Source organism: Typopeltis vanoorti, chromosome 16 (genome assembly GCF_054136105.1).
Source record: "Typopeltis vanoorti isolate ZY-2024b chromosome 16, IOZ_Tvanoo_1.0, whole genome shotgun sequence".
Lineage (NCBI taxonomy): Eukaryota > Metazoa > Arthropoda > Arachnida > Uropygi > Thelyphonidae > Typopeltis > Typopeltis vanoorti.
Window position 1 is genome coordinate 42,491,619 of NC_143564.1, and position 18,070 is coordinate 42,509,688.

The 18,070-nt window shown below is 38.1% G+C and overlaps 1 protein-coding gene across 1 annotated transcript in view; it reads left to right on the forward strand.

Moving 5' to 3' along the window:
- Positions 1-18,070, forward strand: part of Pgm2a (phosphoglucomutase 2) — a 302,858-nt gene that overhangs the window by 46,111 nt on the left and 238,677 nt on the right. The window lies entirely within an intron of this gene.

An 18,070-nucleotide genomic window follows, 5' to 3' on the forward strand; every position in this document is an offset into this window, starting at 1 on the left:
CTAGAATAATTACAAATAGAATAAGACTTATACGTTGGTTAGACATAACTGGTAATTAATTTACGGAATTGACAACGCATATAAAGTAAATAAATTAAAGATAACTTTAATGAATCACTTCTATATTTCGGCAATGTCACATTGCCATCTTCGGGAACATAAAGATATGGTATGTGCACTAAGGAACTAACAAAGCAAATGAGACAGAAAATAAGAACTAATTTTGTTCCTAAAGTCCTAATGGTGCCCTCTTGCGGGCTAATTTGGTAGTCTTGGCAGTTGGGCTGAAGTTCTCAAAATGAAAGTCTCCCAAATTTGGGGCAGTTTCATGCACCCAAATTTGTTGAGGTTAGGAACGTTTTTTAGAGCTGCTGAAGATTCTTTGAATAGTCTTTCGTATTTAAACTTGCTGCGATGGATTATTTTTGTCTTCTTCCAACGAATTTTATGGTGGGTATCTAAGGCATGGTCTGCCAGTCCAGAGCGGCTGTACTGGTGAAAACGGATGTAGTCTTGGTGTTCTGAAATCCTGATATTTGTTGTTCTGCCTGTTTGGCCAAAGTAGGACAATTTGCAGCTGCAAGGGACCTGGTATACACCAGGTAGGTCTAGGGGAAGTGGTTGGTCTTTGGTAGAGCGGATAAGGGATGCCAACTTTTTATATGGTCTGTAACAGGAAGTAAGGTCATATTTTTTGAGGATATTAGTTATTTTTTCAGAGGTGCCCTGGATGTAGGGAATAGTGATAGACTTGGTGTAGTCTTTATTGTGGAGGGGGGGAGGGGGGTTGTGGTTTATAGGTTTTAGTATTGTTTGGATTTTTTTGGGGTTGTAGCCATTGGCTAAGAAAGTGTTGAGGATGTGGTTTAGTTCCATAGTCAGGGCCTTGTCATCTGAGCAGATTAATTTTGCCCTGTTATATAGTGTTTTTTTATCACCCCATATTGTTGTGAGAGGGGGGGGGGGGGATTGCTGGTGAATGTATCTGCCAGTGTGGGTGGGTTTTCTGTAAACAGAGAAAACCAAAGATCCATCAAGCTGGCGGGTGATTAAAGTGTCTAGGAAGGGGAGGGTGTTGTTTTCCTCTTTTTCTAAGGTGAACTGGACTCTGGGATGTTGGTTGTTTAAGTGTGTTAGGAAGGAGTGGAGTGTATCTGAGCCATGTGGCCAAATAGCAAACACATCATCCACATAACGAAGCCAAATAGTGGGTTTTTGTGGGGCGGAGTTTAAGGCTTTCTCTTCAAATGAGAGAAAGTGGGGGAATTATGTGGGGGAATCAATGCCATCCACTATGGGACGTAATGGCACATTTTGTTTATGTATTTTTGGGAGTCCATATAATCGGGGGGGGTCTAGAGTTATAGGGTTTAAGTTTGTTGGTGACTTCCACAGGCCAAGAAGTGGCCTGTGGAAGTCACTGTGGAAGTCACTTCTTGGCCTGTGGAAGTCACCAACAAACTTAAACCCTATAACTCTAGACCCCCCCGATTATATGGACTCCCAAAAATACATAAACAAAATGTGCCATTACGTCCCATAGTGGATGGCATTGATTCCCCCACATATAAATTAGCCAAACATTTAGCCAAAACGCTCACACACTACACTGGCAACACACCATCACACATAAAAAACTCGGCCCACTTTAAAGCCAGTATAGAAAACCTCACTCTCCAACACTGACATAATGGTCAGTTTTGACGTCTCCTCCCTATTCACTAATGTCCCACTCAAAGAAACCTTTGAGCTCATCCAAGCCAAGTTTCCTCCCGATATCTCAGCCCTATTTCAGTTCACAATGAACTCAGGCTATTTCGTTTGGCAAGGAAAGTTCTACAAACAGATAGAGGGGACAGCCATGGGTTCACCACTTTCCCCACCCTTGGCCAATTTCTTTATGGAGACATTTGAAGAGAAAGCCTTAAACTCCGCCCCACAAAAACCCACTATTTGACTTCGTTATGTGGATGATGTGTTTGCTATTTGGCCACATGGCTCAGATACACTCCACTCCTTCCTAACACACTTAAACAACCAACATCCCAGAGTCCAGTTCACCTTAGAAAAAGAGGAAAACAACACCCTCCCCTTCCTAGACACTTTAATCACCCGCCAGCTTGATGGATCTTTGGTTTTCTCTGTTTACAGAAAACCCACCCACACTGGCAGATACATTCACCAGCAATCCCACCCCCCCCCCCCTCACAACAATATGGGGTGATAAAAAAACACTATATAACAGGGCAAAATTAATCTGCTCAGATGACAAGGCCCTGACTATGGAACTAAACCACATCCTCAACACTTTCTTAGCCAATGGCTACAACCCCAAAAAAATCCAAAAAATACTAAAACCTATAAACCACAACCCCCCTCCCCCCCCTCCACAATAAAGACTACACCAAGTCTATCACTATTCCCTACATCCAGGGCACCTCTGAAAAAATAACTAATATCCTCAAAAAATATGACCTTACTTCCTGTTACAGACCATATAAAAAGTTGGCATCCCTTATCCGCTCTACCAAAGACCAACCACTTCCCCTAGACCTACCTGGTGTATACCAGGTCCCTTGCAGCTGCAAATTGTCCTACTTTGGCCAAACAGGCAGAACAACAAATATCAGGATTTCAGAACACCAAGACTACATCCGTTTTCACCAGTACAGCTGCTCTGGACTGGCAGACCATGCCTTAGATACCCACCATAAAATTCGTTGGAAGAAGACAAAAATAATCCATCGCAGCAAGTTTAAATACGAAAGACTATTCAAAGAATCTTCAGCAGCTCTAAAAAAACGTTCCTAACCTCAACAAATTTGGGTGCATGAAACTGCCCCAAATTTGGGAGACTTTCATTTTGAGAACTTCAGCCCAACTGCCAAGACTACCAAATTAGCCCGCAAGAGGGCACCATTAGGACTTTAGGAACAAAATTAGTTCTTATTTTCTGTCTCATTTGCTTTGTTAGTTCCTTAGTGCACATACCATATCTTTATGTTCCCGAAGATGGCAATGTGACATTGCCGAAATATAGAAGTGATTCATTAAAGTTATCTTTAATTTATTTACTTTATATGCGTTGTCAATTCCGTAAATTAATTACCAGTTACAAATAGAATAGTATTGAACATGAATGAAACACGTATAGCGTGTACAAGGTTAGCTAGCTGTTGCTAAGGAACTTTCTGTAGTTTGTATTAAAGTTCATTTCTTCCATTTTTAAAGTTCTGATTTGAGTTTTGACATATATCTATGGCGTTCCAAAAGTGCACAAAGATGGTAATCCTTTACACCCAATCGTTGATGCAATCAACTCTCCTACCTACTTATTGTCAAAACATCTCTCGAAACTCTTACAACAACACATCCACAACTCAGAGAGTTACATTAAAAACTCTGGACATTTTGTGGAAAAGCTAAAAAACATCAACATATCGGATAATGATCTTCTAGCCAGCTTAGATGTCACCTCACTCTTTACAAACGTTCCTGTAGTGGAGGTCATTGACATCTTAAGTACCTTGTTCCCACAAGATATAACCTCATTGTTTGCTCACTGCCTAAGCTCCAACTACTTTTCTTGGAAAAATAAGATCTATCAACAATTAACAGGCTTGGCAATGGGGAGCCCACTCTCACCTTCATGTGCTGACCTCTTTATGGAAGACTTAGAAAACAAAATCCTATCCCAAATTATTCCAAAACCTAAAATTTGGTTCAGATATGTGGACGATATCTTCATCGTATGGAACAATAACAAAGATGACCTATATGATTATCTCAAAAAGATCAACTCCTTCCATCGTTCTATTAAATTCACTCTGGAACTTGAAAGAGAAAACCAATTACCGTTTGTAAACATCTTAATCAAAAATCAAATTGATGGCAGTATAAATCTATCGGTGTACAGAAAACCGACCAATACAGGTCACTACCTACATTTCAGCTCCTCTCACCACATCTCACATAAACTCAGTATTGTACACATGTTAAAGAAAAGAGCGATTCGCATCACAACGGAAAACGAGACCCTTCAAAATGAGTTAAAATTTATTTCCAACAATTTGTATTTGAATGGCTATTCAAGAAGACTAATCAATAAAGTCCTTTTCTCTGAACCACCACAAAGAGAACAAGAAGATATTCATTATATAAAAACGATTGCAATTCCATTTGTAAGTGGCATCTCCAACAAGCTCGCCAGCCTCCTCAAACAACACAAAATAAGAGTAACATTTAAACCAATAGAATCTATTCGTAAACTACTAAGATTTCCAAAAGACAACCATCCTTTCTATAAATATGCTGGAGTTTATAATATTCCTTGCGCTTGTGGCTCTAGTTACATTGGACAGACTTCGAGATGCCTCGAAATCAGGCAAAAGGAACACATTGGCTATGTCAAAAACAACAGACAGGATATTTTTGGCCTATTGTCTCATTTCTCTACAACTAACCATGTCATCGAGTGGGACAAAAGTTGTTCTCCTTACATAGAGGAAAATTACCATTCAAGAATTTTCAAAGAAGCAGCCACAGTCGCCCATTCTACTGTCAACCTTAACAGAAATCAAGGCCTAATACTCCCAGAGATATGGAAAACCCTAATCACAACTTTAAAAATGGAAGAAATGAACTTTAATTGCTGTCACCCAAGTCCTAGGGGGGAGTAATGAATGGCAGTGCTGTACCCCACGAAGACTGAGGCATGGCTATTGCTGTTACCCCCCCCCCCCCCCAGATGAAACATGAGCGGATCTGCTCAGTGGTGGGATGAGCCTTTCATGGGGGGTAGAGCCAATGCTGGGAGTTCTTCTCGGTGACAGGGTGAGTCTGTTATGGAGGGGAACAATGCTGAGTTTTTGGTCCTTCGGGTTGCTCATTGTCGGATGATTTGTGGGACTGCACGAGTTTTTGGGAACGACCTGTACTTAAACACTCAATAGGGTCGAAACTGGTCTGGATAGTTAATGACCCTTCCCATAATGCATAGCATTAACCATACCCGTAAGGATATGTTCTTTGCATTATGAGATACTATGGCAGGTGATGTGAAGTCATAAGCTTCTATATACAAGTTGCCCCAGTCATAAAAATAGTTCAGGTGCAAACTTGTTTGCTTACACTTGGATAAAGAATTAAACCAAGTATATAATTTCTTTAAATGAATGCGGAGAACCGACCAGGGCTTCTGACCTAATGTCCAATCTTCACCTTCTCGTGGTGCACCCTGTTGGGTATCAACCTGAATACTGAACAAACGAGGATGGGCTGGCAATTTGGGATTTAGCTGACCAAATTGTATTCTTATTGGCTTAAACCAATATACAAAATGATGGTACAACATGACAAAATTTCATGCCGGCTGGGGCGTCTCCCAGTTAAACAAGACCCCCGTTGTTTTTGCAAGGGAACCAGGACGAACAGCGAAAAGTTAGCCACTGGAACAAATCCTAAAACACCCCCCAACTCAACATCCCCAGAGTTAAAGATCAGTACTGTCAACATAAGAAGCCTGAATGGCAAAGAAATGGAGCTGACTGAGGAATTAGATAAGTACCAGATTGACATAATAGGGGTGACTGAAACAAAAAAGACAAAAACTGGCGAGATCTTTCTGAGCAATAAATACAAAATGTTATATTCAGGAAATGACAGTCAAGGAAAAGGAGTAGCCATAGTATTCAACACAAAATACGTGGCTAATCTTCTTGAATGGCATGCAGTCTCAAGTAGAGTGATGTGGGCTAATATCAGAATTGGGAATTGGACAGTGAGACTTATTTGTGCCTATGGTCCCACAGAAGGTTCTACTAAGGTAGAAGTGGAGGAATTTTTTGATGCTTCAGAAAAAGTAACTGACACAATGAAAAAGGAAAAGTTGGTCCTTGTTGGGAATCTAAATAGTAGAGTAGGAAATGATTGTCAGACATACAAAAATATTTTGGGAAAATTTGGAGAAAAGAGCAAAGCTAATAATAATGGCAAATACCTGTTGGATTTCTGCTCAGGACATGGACTGGTTATTACTAACACCATGTTCTAACATAAAAATGTGCACAAATTCACATGGAGAGAAGAGGCAAGGAATAAGAAAAGTCTCATTGACTATGTTATTGTTGATAGTGATGTTTTCTCCCTGGTGCAGGACACCAGAGTGTACAGAGGATTTGAAATTGGAAGTGATCACTATTTAGTCTTGAGTAGGATAAAATTGAATTTGTGCACATTGCTGCTCATTTTGTGCACATTCGCTTTAAAACTTTCTTACATGTTATTGAAAAGAATAACATGTAAGAAAGTTTTAAAGCGAATAAAAGTTGAGCAGCTCTCAGATGTGAACTGTAGACTAAAATACACAAAGATTATTGAAGAAAAAATGAAAGAGTTTGAGAACAGGAACAAAACCTTGGAGATTCAGTGGCATGCCTTGAAGAAAACCCTGATTGATTCAGCCAGGGAGGCATGTAAAACACTTGAACAAAGACTAGAGACCGCAGATGTGCGAGTCCTGAAAAAGATTAGAGGCGCGAGCAGATGGCATCAATGGCAATATCATATTAAAAACGAGGATATTAGGAAAGAACTTGACATTGTCAGCATCCAGGAATGTGTTAGCAGAGCTAATCTCAGGTGGTATGGTCACTTAAACAGAAAGAGCGAGGAAAGATTAGCAAAACAAGTGTTCTCTGCCAGGTTTGTAGGAAAACAACCCAGAGGAAGACCAAGATATTGATGGAGTGATACGGTACAAAGTGCCTTAGACGATAGAAATATAAGATCTGATAATGTTGGATTCTTGACAAGTAACAGACTGATTTGCAGGAAAACTGTAGATAGGAAGTTAGTAATGATGTAAATTTTTCATGTAGTACTATCATGTCCTGTACACCCCTTGAGGGTACATGTCAGGAATTTGATGATGATGGTGATGACGTATATAATTTCTTGGTATCTTTAATTTCTAGTATAGCCAAGTGAAAAAACTTTCTACAACTTCTCAGTTTCTTTTGATAATATTCCAATTTCAGTTTAAGATTAGATTCTGTTTTTTGGGTTTACTTTCATATTTAACTTATCCTGACATAAACATATTACATTCATATCCATCTCATTTTCCAGAAAACTTGGTATTCTTTTACATTAAACACTAATTTTCTTCTGCTCAACTCCTTGCACTGTAAATCCTAGAATATGGCACAATACAATCTTAGGATATTGCTCTGAATCTCCCAGTTGCTTTGTTATAGGTGATCTGCTTTGGTTCTACATTCTGTATGTTTTTTTTGTAGCTACTTTTTCATGGGCATTGTTTCAAGAAACTGATTACTGTTATTCTTCCGCATTTCTCTGTCTAGGAAGAGGAGCAGCTGTTGTATATATCGATGTTGATACATCGATACATAGTTCCACTTCATATATGGTGGTCATAAATTAAGTAGTGGCATGTGCACAAAATGTAAAATAGTTTATCAAGTCCTTCCCTCCATTTACTCTCTTGCCATGTGCTGCAACTGTTTCCAAATTTGTGGGACCCACTGGATATATTATCAGCAGAGTGTTGCCTGTTGATATCAGTAATAGTGTGACTTCGAATAGTTCGAAGAACCTCTTGCACATCACGAAACTGCAGACCTCTGAGGGGTTCCTTCATTTTTGGAAACAAGTCGAAGTTGCAAGGACTCATATCCAGTGAATACAGAGGATGTTCCAATACTTCCCACTGCCACCCCTCCAACATCTCTATCAACAAGTGCGACACATGATATTGTGCATTGCGATGCAACAAACAAGGTGAACTTATGAAAAAATGTGGTCACTTTTTCCTTAAAGCTGAACACAAATGGTGCTATAGAAATCATTGATGCTACTGTGCATTAACAGTTTTCCCTTGGGCGCAGCATGATGAACCTTGAATGTTGTAAGCGACTATCGGCATGACTAATTTTGCTGGGTTCCTGCAAAGTTAGTTTTATTTAGATAGGGTGATCCTGAATGGCACCATTTGTTGGCTTGTCTCCTCAGTTCAGGCTCATAAGTCCTTTCTCAAGTTTCTTCAATAGGAAGGAAATAGAATTTATACACATGCTGAGGGATAATTACTTAAGGCAGCATGTAATGGAGGGGATTAGGGATGGGAGAGTATTGGACCTGGTCATAGGGTCAGAAGAGCTATCCATAACCAAGCTGACAACAACATTGCCCCACAATTGATGAAATTGACCATGTGGTCTTGAGATTGTAAAACATGAGGAATATTCTATCAAGAAGGGGTGTATGTGGAACTACATGGCAGGTGATTATGACATGCTTAGTAAAAAAAAAAAAGCTTAAATCTGTACCATAGCATAAAAACACTGCAGGGTAAGCATGTTAGTAGTGCATGGGATATAGGTAAGGATCATCTAGAGCAGGGGTGGGGAACCTTTTTAGTATCAAGGGCAAAAATTGCTAATTTAAAAACTTCCGTGGGCGACTGGTAAATTTTAACTCTTATATATAGTGTATGTAGTGTGCAATATATATCTTACCAAACGTATGACGATCATTTTATATGTAATATAGCTATTTTTAGTTTTGTATATTTAATTATTTAAATTTAAATAAATTTAATTATAATAATTTAAATTATTATAAAATTTTATTTACATGTACATACAAGTACATTATCAAAGGGGCAAATTGGAATATACTCGTGGGCGAAATTTCGCCCACGGGCAAGGGGTTCCCCAACCCTGAAGCAGTATTAAATTGTGCACCTAAGATAATGAGGGTTAACTGCAGCTCATGCTTAACATCATTAAGCATGAGCTGCAGAAGAAGAAAATGCTGTGGAGGGTATATAAAGAGAAAGGTGACCAGCAAACTCATGAATGGTACAAGTCTCAGGCAAGGAAGACAAAATCATATTATGAGAAGAATTTAGCTTAGCAGGCCAAAGGATATCCCAAAGAGTTCTTTCATTATGTGGCAAGTAAGAGGAAGAATGGCTATGGAAGATTAACCTTAATGAGTGATGATAGTTATGAAGAGACAGAAGCGGATGAAATAGTCGAGTTACGGAGTAACCACTATGCAAGCATATATCTTCCTAGTGAGGTTACTGCTTTAACATATGTGACAGACACTAATGTGGGAACAGAGGTGGAATAATTGGAGGTTCTTAGGATATTGCAGGATCTCAATGTAAATACAGCTGTGGGATTAGATGGAATATCAGCTAGGGTTTTGCGAGAATGTGCAAGGGAACTAGCAATGCCTTTGACTAGGCTGTTTAAGTCTCAGCTCTGGTATAGTTCCAAGGGAGTGGAAAGAGGACAAAATTATTCCTTTGCATAAGTGAGGTTCTAAGACACTACAGTAGTAAATTATAGACCAATCAGTATCTCTGGCATGATGGTAAAAGTACTAGAAAAATTGGTAAAAAAGAGAATTCAAGAATGGTAAGATAAAAATATGATACTGTATGAGGGGGGGGGGGTCAAAATAGCTTTGAATGTTGAATCACGCCTTAGTAATTTACTAACTTTTTATAATAGAGTATCAGCTGAGTTGGACAAAGGAAATGGCTACACAATAATTTTACTGGATTTTGCAAAGGCATTTGACAGCATACCACATGGAACACCGTTACACAAATTAGAACAAATGGGGATTTATATGACACTGGTTAACTGTATAAGTGGGTGGCTTCTGGACAGATATCAAAAAGTGGTATATGAAATGGCAGAATTGAGGTAAAAACAAGTGACTAGTGGTGTGCCACAAGGTTCAGTGCTGGGACCATTGCTGTTTAATTTGTACATAAATGATATAGGAAATAACCTGAAACGAAATATTCAGTTGTTTGCTGATGATGCAAAATTAGATAGAGTAATAGTTAATCAAGGTGATGTGGAGAGCTTGCAGGAAGTTTTAAATAGGCTGTCAGTATAGGTAAAAGTTAATGGGTGTCAGTTTAATGTTGAGAAATATAAAGTTTTGCATTTTGGATAAATAGATTACAAGCAGTGTATCACATTGATGGCACTGTACTCCAGGAAATAGATGAAGCTAGAGATTTAGGGGTGGTTGATAGACAAAGAGATAAAGTTTAGAGGACATATACTGCTAAGGTTGCTAAATTAGCCCATAAGATTACTTGGCTAGTGAAGAACACGTTAACAAGTAGAGAAAAGGAAGTTGTAATTCCTCTTTATTAGGCCTTGATATGCCCACATTTGGATTACTTTGCTCATGTCTGGTCCCCTGGATTTCTTGGGGATGAGGAAATGGTGGATTGGATTCAGAGGCGAGTGACCAAGATGGAGAGTGGCCTATGGAATGTTCCCTATGAGGATAGATCGAAGGTGTGTGGATTGCAGAAGTTGGTTGATAGGAGAAAAAGAGGGTGTATGATAGAAACATTTAAGTTGCTTAAAGAATTTTATAGGATAGATGCAGAGGAAACGTTTCGGCACTTGGCTAGAGGGACCAGAACAAGGGGTCATCCCTGGAAGTTGAATAAAGGTGTGGTCATTAGGGGTGCGAGGACTAGATTTTTTGCTTGGAGAGTGTTGAATGAGTAGAATGGGTTGCCAGAGTTAGTTGTGAGAGCTTTGTCTGTAATGGGTTCAAGGAGAGGCATGATAGATTGTGTGGATAGATTGGGTCTTCTGCAATGAGTCTTCGGACTCCATGAAAGTGCTTGTATATTAATAATAATTTTCATATCATTCCAGATGGAGGCTAGCAACTGTGTATCTTTGTCATTTTTGCATCTCAGTCAGATGATGTGGAACCCAGTGAGCTGAAATTTTGGACATACCAAGCCTCTCTTTTAGGATGTGCCAAACACTTTCGTGGTTTATCCCAGTTTCCTAAGCCAACTAGCGTACATTCCATTGCTGATCAACTACGAGAAGTCCCCAAATAAGCCCAACATGTTCATCTAAAATGGCAGTGGCAGATCATCCTGTACAGCAATTATCATCTGGGTGATCTTGCTCCACACGGAATGCACTGACTCACCTTGCGATAGTTGGTATGGTAGGGCACTGTCTCCATAGACTTCCCTAAGACCACATAACAGTCGCTCGCCTTATGCAACCTTGACCTTAATCCAAGATTTTAGTTCTAATCTTGTCAGCATTCCTTAGAGTGGTTAATGTTGACATTAACCACTTCCCCACTCATGAACACTTGTCATAATGGACTGTGTTGCCTTGTGCACATGTATAGTACATATAACGAGCACCTCTATCAGTCAAGGGTGCCATTTGAGTTACCAATCATGTCTCCTGACAGTGCTGCCACTTCTTTATTTACAATCCTCTTATATTGAACAAAATTCTCATTTTCTTCTTTCATTCCACATATCTCTGTTCTGAAGTGCCCTTTCCCACTCTCCTCAATCAGTACAAACCTCTAGCTCTTCAAGAAACTTATCAATAAATACTTTTTTTTCCCTCTTTATTCTCTTGTCCACATATGGCACTGTTGGGTAATAGATCGTGACCCCTGATATTTTGAGGTTCACACACACACACACACACACACACACATATATATATTTTTTAAATAATTATACTGACTAGGAACACCAAGAAAGGAATGATGAAAACTTGAATAAAACAAGACTAGTTTCGTCGGAATGGCGACTTCTTCAGCTGTGTAAATAATTACAAAAAACTGGAAAAAATAACAAGTTAACATGGACTTCTCATATAAAACAAATTGGGAATAGCAACAGTCAAATTTGAACTGGTGTCTGCGTGGCAGGTCTAGTGTGAGGCATAAGTGAGTGGCCACTGACTCGAGAGCGCCAGAACTGAATCACTGAACCATGAGAGTCGGGTAAGCTGTAGCTTAAATCAGCAATTATCAACCAGTATGCCGCGAGATTTATGAAACAAATTAATTGAAAGAAATGATGTCGTAATTTGCACATTTATTTATTAGTGTCTGGTCTTCCCTCTTCTTGTGTGTGTGTGTAAATCAATCAAAATTGTGCCTGTTTTTTGCCAGATCATCAAAAAAAATAAAAGATAGATATGAATGTTCTGAAGCCAATAGTTAAGTCAGTAAAACCAAATATTAAAAAATGAAAGATTTTGCATTGGTTATAAGTTGCAGTGGAAATATGAATGAATTGTATTTTACAGGAAATAATGGTAATTATGTAAATTGTTTGTCCACTGGAACAAGGTCACTTTCTGAATCAAAAACTAAAGGAATCTGAAGATCATCGAAAACTGACTTAGCTCAGTTAGCTCCGAACCATCCATTTTTAGTTTGAATAGAAATTGTTGATTTAATAATTAATAGGGGTGGTTATTAATTACTATTTAATAATTAATAGGGGTGCTTAAGGGTCAAAGCTGTATAACTGAGAGGAGACCTCCACATAGCCTTTAAAGGAATGCAGAGAACCGACCAGGGCTTCTGACCTAATGTCCAATCCTCACCTTCTCGTGGTACACCCTGTTGGGTATCTACTTTGATACAGAACGAACGAGGATGGGCTGGCAATTTGGGATTTAGCCGACCAAATTGTATTCTTATTGGTTAAACCAAAATAAAAAATGATGGTACAACATGACAAAATTTCATGCCGGCTGGGGCGTCTCCCGGTTAAACAAGGCCCCCGTTGTTTTCGCCAGGGAACCAGGGCGAACAGCGAAAAGTCAGCTACTGGAACAAATCTGAAAACAAACCCCAACTCAACATCACCAGAGTTAAAGATCGGTACTATCAACGTAAGAAGCCTGAATGGCAAAGAAATGGAGCTAGCTGAGGAATTAGATAAGTACCAGATCGACATAATAGGGGTGACTGAAACAAAAAAGACCAAAACTGGTGAGATCTTTCTGAGCAATAAATACAAAATGTTATATTCAGGCAATGACAATCAAGGAAAAGGAGTAGCCATAGTATTCAACACAAAATACAAGGCTAATCTTCTTGAATGGCAGTCAGTCTCAAGTAGAGTAATGTGGGCAAATATGAGAATGGAGAACTGGACAATGAGACTTATTTGTTCCTATGGTCCCACAGAAGGTTCTACTAAGGTAGAAGTGGAGGAATTTTTTGAGGCTTTAGAAAAAGCAACTGACACAATTAAAAAGGAAAAGTTGGTCCTTGTTGGGGATCTAAATAGCAGAGTAGGAAATGATTGTGAGACATACCAAAATATTTTGGGAAAATTTGGAGAAAAGAGCAAAGCTAATAATAATGGCAAATATCTGTTGGATTTCTGCTCAGGACATGGACTGGTTATTACTAACACCATGTTCCAACATAAAAATGAGCATAAATTCACATGGAAGAAGAGGCTAGGAATAAGAGAAGTCTCATTGACTATGTTATTGTTGATAGTGATGTTTTCTTCCTGGTGCAGGACACCAGAGTGTACAGAGGATTTGAAATTGGAAGTGATCACTATTTAGTCTTGAGCAGAATAAAATTGAATGTCATATTGAAAAGAATAACATGTAAGAAAGTTTTAAAGCGAATAAAAGTTGAGCAGCTCTCAGATGTGAACTGTAGACTAAAATACAGAAAGATTATTGAAAAGAAAATGAAAGAGTTTGAGAACAGGAATCAAATCTAGGAGATTCAGTGGCAAACTCTGAAGAAAACATTGATTGATTCTGCCAGAGAGGCATGTGGTGAGGTTGTGTGCAAGGATAAAAAAATCAGAACTCCCTGGTGGACGCTCTTCTAGATTGGAATTAGTGGAGAAAAGAACATGACTGGAGAGGGCACTTGCATGGGTTCTCTTGTAAGAGATGTCACGTTGATGCTCCTCAAGATGTAGTGAGACAGACTTATCTGTTTGTCCATATTTTTAAACAGATTTTTATCTGTTTAAAAAATCATCTGCAGCTGCAGATGATTTTTTAAACTCCTGGACTCTGAAGTTGGTTGTGTTTTTGTTTGGGTTGATTCAGGAAAGAACAAAGTTTTGGTAGGGTGGTGAAGTAAGTTTTAATGTTAAATTTCTTCATAATTTTCGCCAGTTTTGGTGATAGAGAGCTTACAAACGGCAATTGAATGTGTGTAATAGGATTGGAGTTATCTTCTTGCTGAGGTTGAAGACGTGGATATAGCCTTTTAGTTTTGCTTTGAGGTGAATAGCCATTGTTCAAGAACGTGCTTTTGAGGTGGTCAAGTTCTATTTGAAGATCTTCTGCAATAAGAGATCTCATCTGGGAATATGGTCTCGAGGATTTTCAAACCTTCCTAGATCATTTGAATAATCACCACCAGAACATCAAATTCGCACCAAAACTTGAGATGAACGGTGTACTCTCCTTTTTGGATTTAAAGATCACTAGGTTGCCTGATTGTCTCAAATTTTCAATTTTGCATAAAACTACTCACACAGACAGATACTGACATGCCTCCTCTCATCACTTCCCTCCACAGAAACTTGGTATTATTTCCACTCTGGCTCATCAGGCGAGATCTCTTATTTCAGAAGAAGATCTTCAAATAGAACTTGACCACCTCAAAAGCACATTCTTGAACAACGGCTATTCATCTCGAAGCATAACTAAATGGCTATATCTGCGTCTTCAACCTCAGCTAGAAGATAACTCCAATCCTATTATACACATTCAATTGCCGTTTGTAAGCTCTCTATCACCAAAACTGGTGAAAATTATGAAGAAATTTAACATTAAAATTTACTTCACTAGCCTTCCAAAACTTCATTCTTTCCTGAGTCAATCCAAACAAAAACACAACCAACTTCAGTTTCCAGGAGTTTACAAAATCATCTGCAGCTGCGATAAACCTTATTATGGACAAACAGATAAGTCTGTCTCACTACATCTTGAGGAGCATCAACGTGACATCTCTTAAAAGAGAACCTGTTGCAAGCGCCCTCTCCAGTCATGTTCTTTTCTCCACTAACTCCAATCTAGAAGAGTGCCAACACCAGATAGACTGGAATCTTACGACCACTATACATAAATGTGGTGACGAACTAGAGAGACGTATCTTACAATCAAAAGAAATAGTTCTGGACCCATTCTCACAGCGCAGTGATTCAGTTCTGGCACGCTCAAGTCAGTGGCCACTCACTTATGCCTCATGCCAGACCTGCCACATGGACACCAGTTCAGATTTGACTGTTGCTATTCCCAATTCGTTTTATATGAGAAGTCCATGTTTTTTAACTTGTTATTTTTTTCAGTTTTTTGTAATTATTTACACACCTGAAGAAGTCTATGTTCCTAGTCAGTATAATTATTTTTTAAAATGTCTACAAGCTGAGTGAATAGAAGTTATAATATATATATATATATATATATATGCTCCGTAAGCTCTTATAAGCTGTGTATTACTTAACCTTGGTATTTCTAGGCCTGGTTCCCACTGAGGAGACCTCAATAAAGGTCGAAACTAGTCTGGGTAGCGGCCCCTTGCCTTTAATGCATGGCATCATACATCTCCTGAAGGAGATGGGCTTTGCATTAAGGATAAATATTAAGAATAGTGATCAGAGCTTATTTCACCTTTACCACAAGTTGCCTAGACTTGTACTACTTTATGGGGTCACTTAGACTTGCATTACGTGCTGGCGCAAATTTGACTTATATATTTGTCTGTTTGCTTACTTGGGAAATGGAGTAAAAACCAGGTTTAAAATAGCTTGGGTATAATTAAAATTATACCCAAGGTAAAAAACTTTCTACACACACACACACACACACACACACACACACACACACACACACACACACACACAGGTATCCCTCTTAACGCAGTTAATTAATCCCTCCATGTTACCGCGTATATCAAAATCATGTTAATCAAATCTAATAATCAATGGTAAAAATTACAATTCGTCCATGATCGATTACTGTATTAATAATTCGTTTTATTTGGTACTCTTTTAGGAAAGATAAAAAATGAATGCAAAGTAAATGTTTAATAAATGCTTATACCTACATTAGTTACTCCAATATTTTATCAAAAAAAGTTATCAAGAGAACAGTTTTATTTTTTTTCTTATCGGCATAAATTCTACGATAACAAGCAAAATGACTCTCTAGACCTCAGCAAACAAGCAATAATACATAAAGAAAAAACAATGCAAATATAATACATGATGGCACAAATTAAATGGATATTGAATCCAACATTATTTCATAGCAGAATATAGAAACTACAAGAGTTTCATGCTGAATATATAGAAACTAAAAGTTTCGGCCGATGCAAGCATAAGCAACCTTATTGGCAACTCAGTAAAGGTGGAGTTAGCACCAGATCACTTTCCTTAGTATTTTCCATAATGTAAAGCACATCTCCTAGAGGACATGTATGATAAATAAACCTTTGGCTCTCTATTTATCAAGGGAGATCGCGGTATCTCTCTGACACCACTACCTCAGATGTCAATCTAGAAATTATTGAACAATGAATCAAAAAAAGAAACAAGTAAACCATGCTATACTGACATCGGAGGTTGCAGTATCTCTCAAATACAATTTACTGTCAAATGTCACAAACCTTTACATAATATGTGTTAAACCAAACTGACAACAAAAAACAGTGCGGAATATCACTCGTAACAAATGAATGCACAGCTACTCATGACCTCCAAGTTATACACTGAAAATTGTGTAACAATATTTATATTAAACATTTTGCATGTATCTGTCAGATCAGCTGCGAGCTCCGCAGGGTTAAAGGTGCATTAATCAAAACTCTTGCCACGTATATCAAGGGATTGCTGCAAATAATTTCGCCGCATTAATCAAATCCTGCGTTAAGCAAGGGATACCTGTATTTAAAAAATAAAGCTTGTTGTAACAACTATTTTACACTTAATGCTTTTCTTTATTGATGGGGGAGGAAACCTTGAGTAACTTGGATGTATAAAGAAAGATCTTCTTGTTTTGAAGAGCATATCTATCCACTCTCCAACCAACAGGCTATTTCATATTCAGCTCTTTGCATGGTGTTTGCAATTGGCTTTAGAGGAGTGTGAATTTCATTGCCTGATGTGATGGAACTAGATACTTCATATCTTAGTTATTAATTTGGTTGGAATCCATGTAGGACACAGAACTTTTATAACATTTCAACAGGTGAGTTAGCGATTCTCACAGAGGTTATAGGGGTTTTCATCCAAGTCATGTGTATTCTTCAAGCAAACTAGCTTGAAGAATACACATGCCTTGATTGATTCCCAATATTATTAACATCAAAGTTAAACAATGGTGACCCCTTCCTCCGAACTCAGTCCAACACTGATGACTTCTTTTTAAGAAAGAAAGAAAGCATATATAATTTAAAAAAAAGAAGTAAAATAATTTTCTTGAGAAATGCAAAAAATTAAATATTATTTATTTTAAAACACTTCATATGCTTTGAAGTCTTAGCCAAGTACTCTATTGCAGCGCTTCCCAAACTGTGGGCCGGGGTCCCCTTGTTTGCCGTAAGTTTTGTTGTTACGCAGGTGCCGTGAAATAATGAAAACTAATTTAAAATGTTTTAAGACTAAGCAGTTTTAATAAGCCAAAAGGCTATTTTACTGGCGAATATGTTAATAGAAAGGGAGATGGTAAATCCGTTTATGTTTTTATAGCCGGGTTCGAAACTCGGATCGAAATTTGAATGGATTTCGATCCGAGTTTCGTACCTGGCCATAAAAAACATAAAGGGATTTACCATCTCCCCCTTTCTACTAAGTAGTTTTTTTTTATCTTAAATGAAACGTATTTAATTTTTATTTTTGTTCTTTTTTATATTTTAATAAAAAAAATCCCACATTATTGTTGATTCACAAATTTTGCTTCCTGCGTATTTCAATGCTTAATGAATATCAGTAAATATATGCTTATTCATATAAGTTTCATTTCAAAACGTATTGATAAGAAGCACAAAAAAATTTACAAACGCAAAATCTTAAATATAAATAGTATTGAATATAGATACAATAAATATTATAATATGTCTGTATTACGAATTTTTTTCTGATGGGAGGGGGGGGGGCGTGAAATATTTTAATTTTTCCAAAGGCGGGCCTTGCCATCCATAAGTTTGGGAAGCACTGCTCTATTGTTCTTGA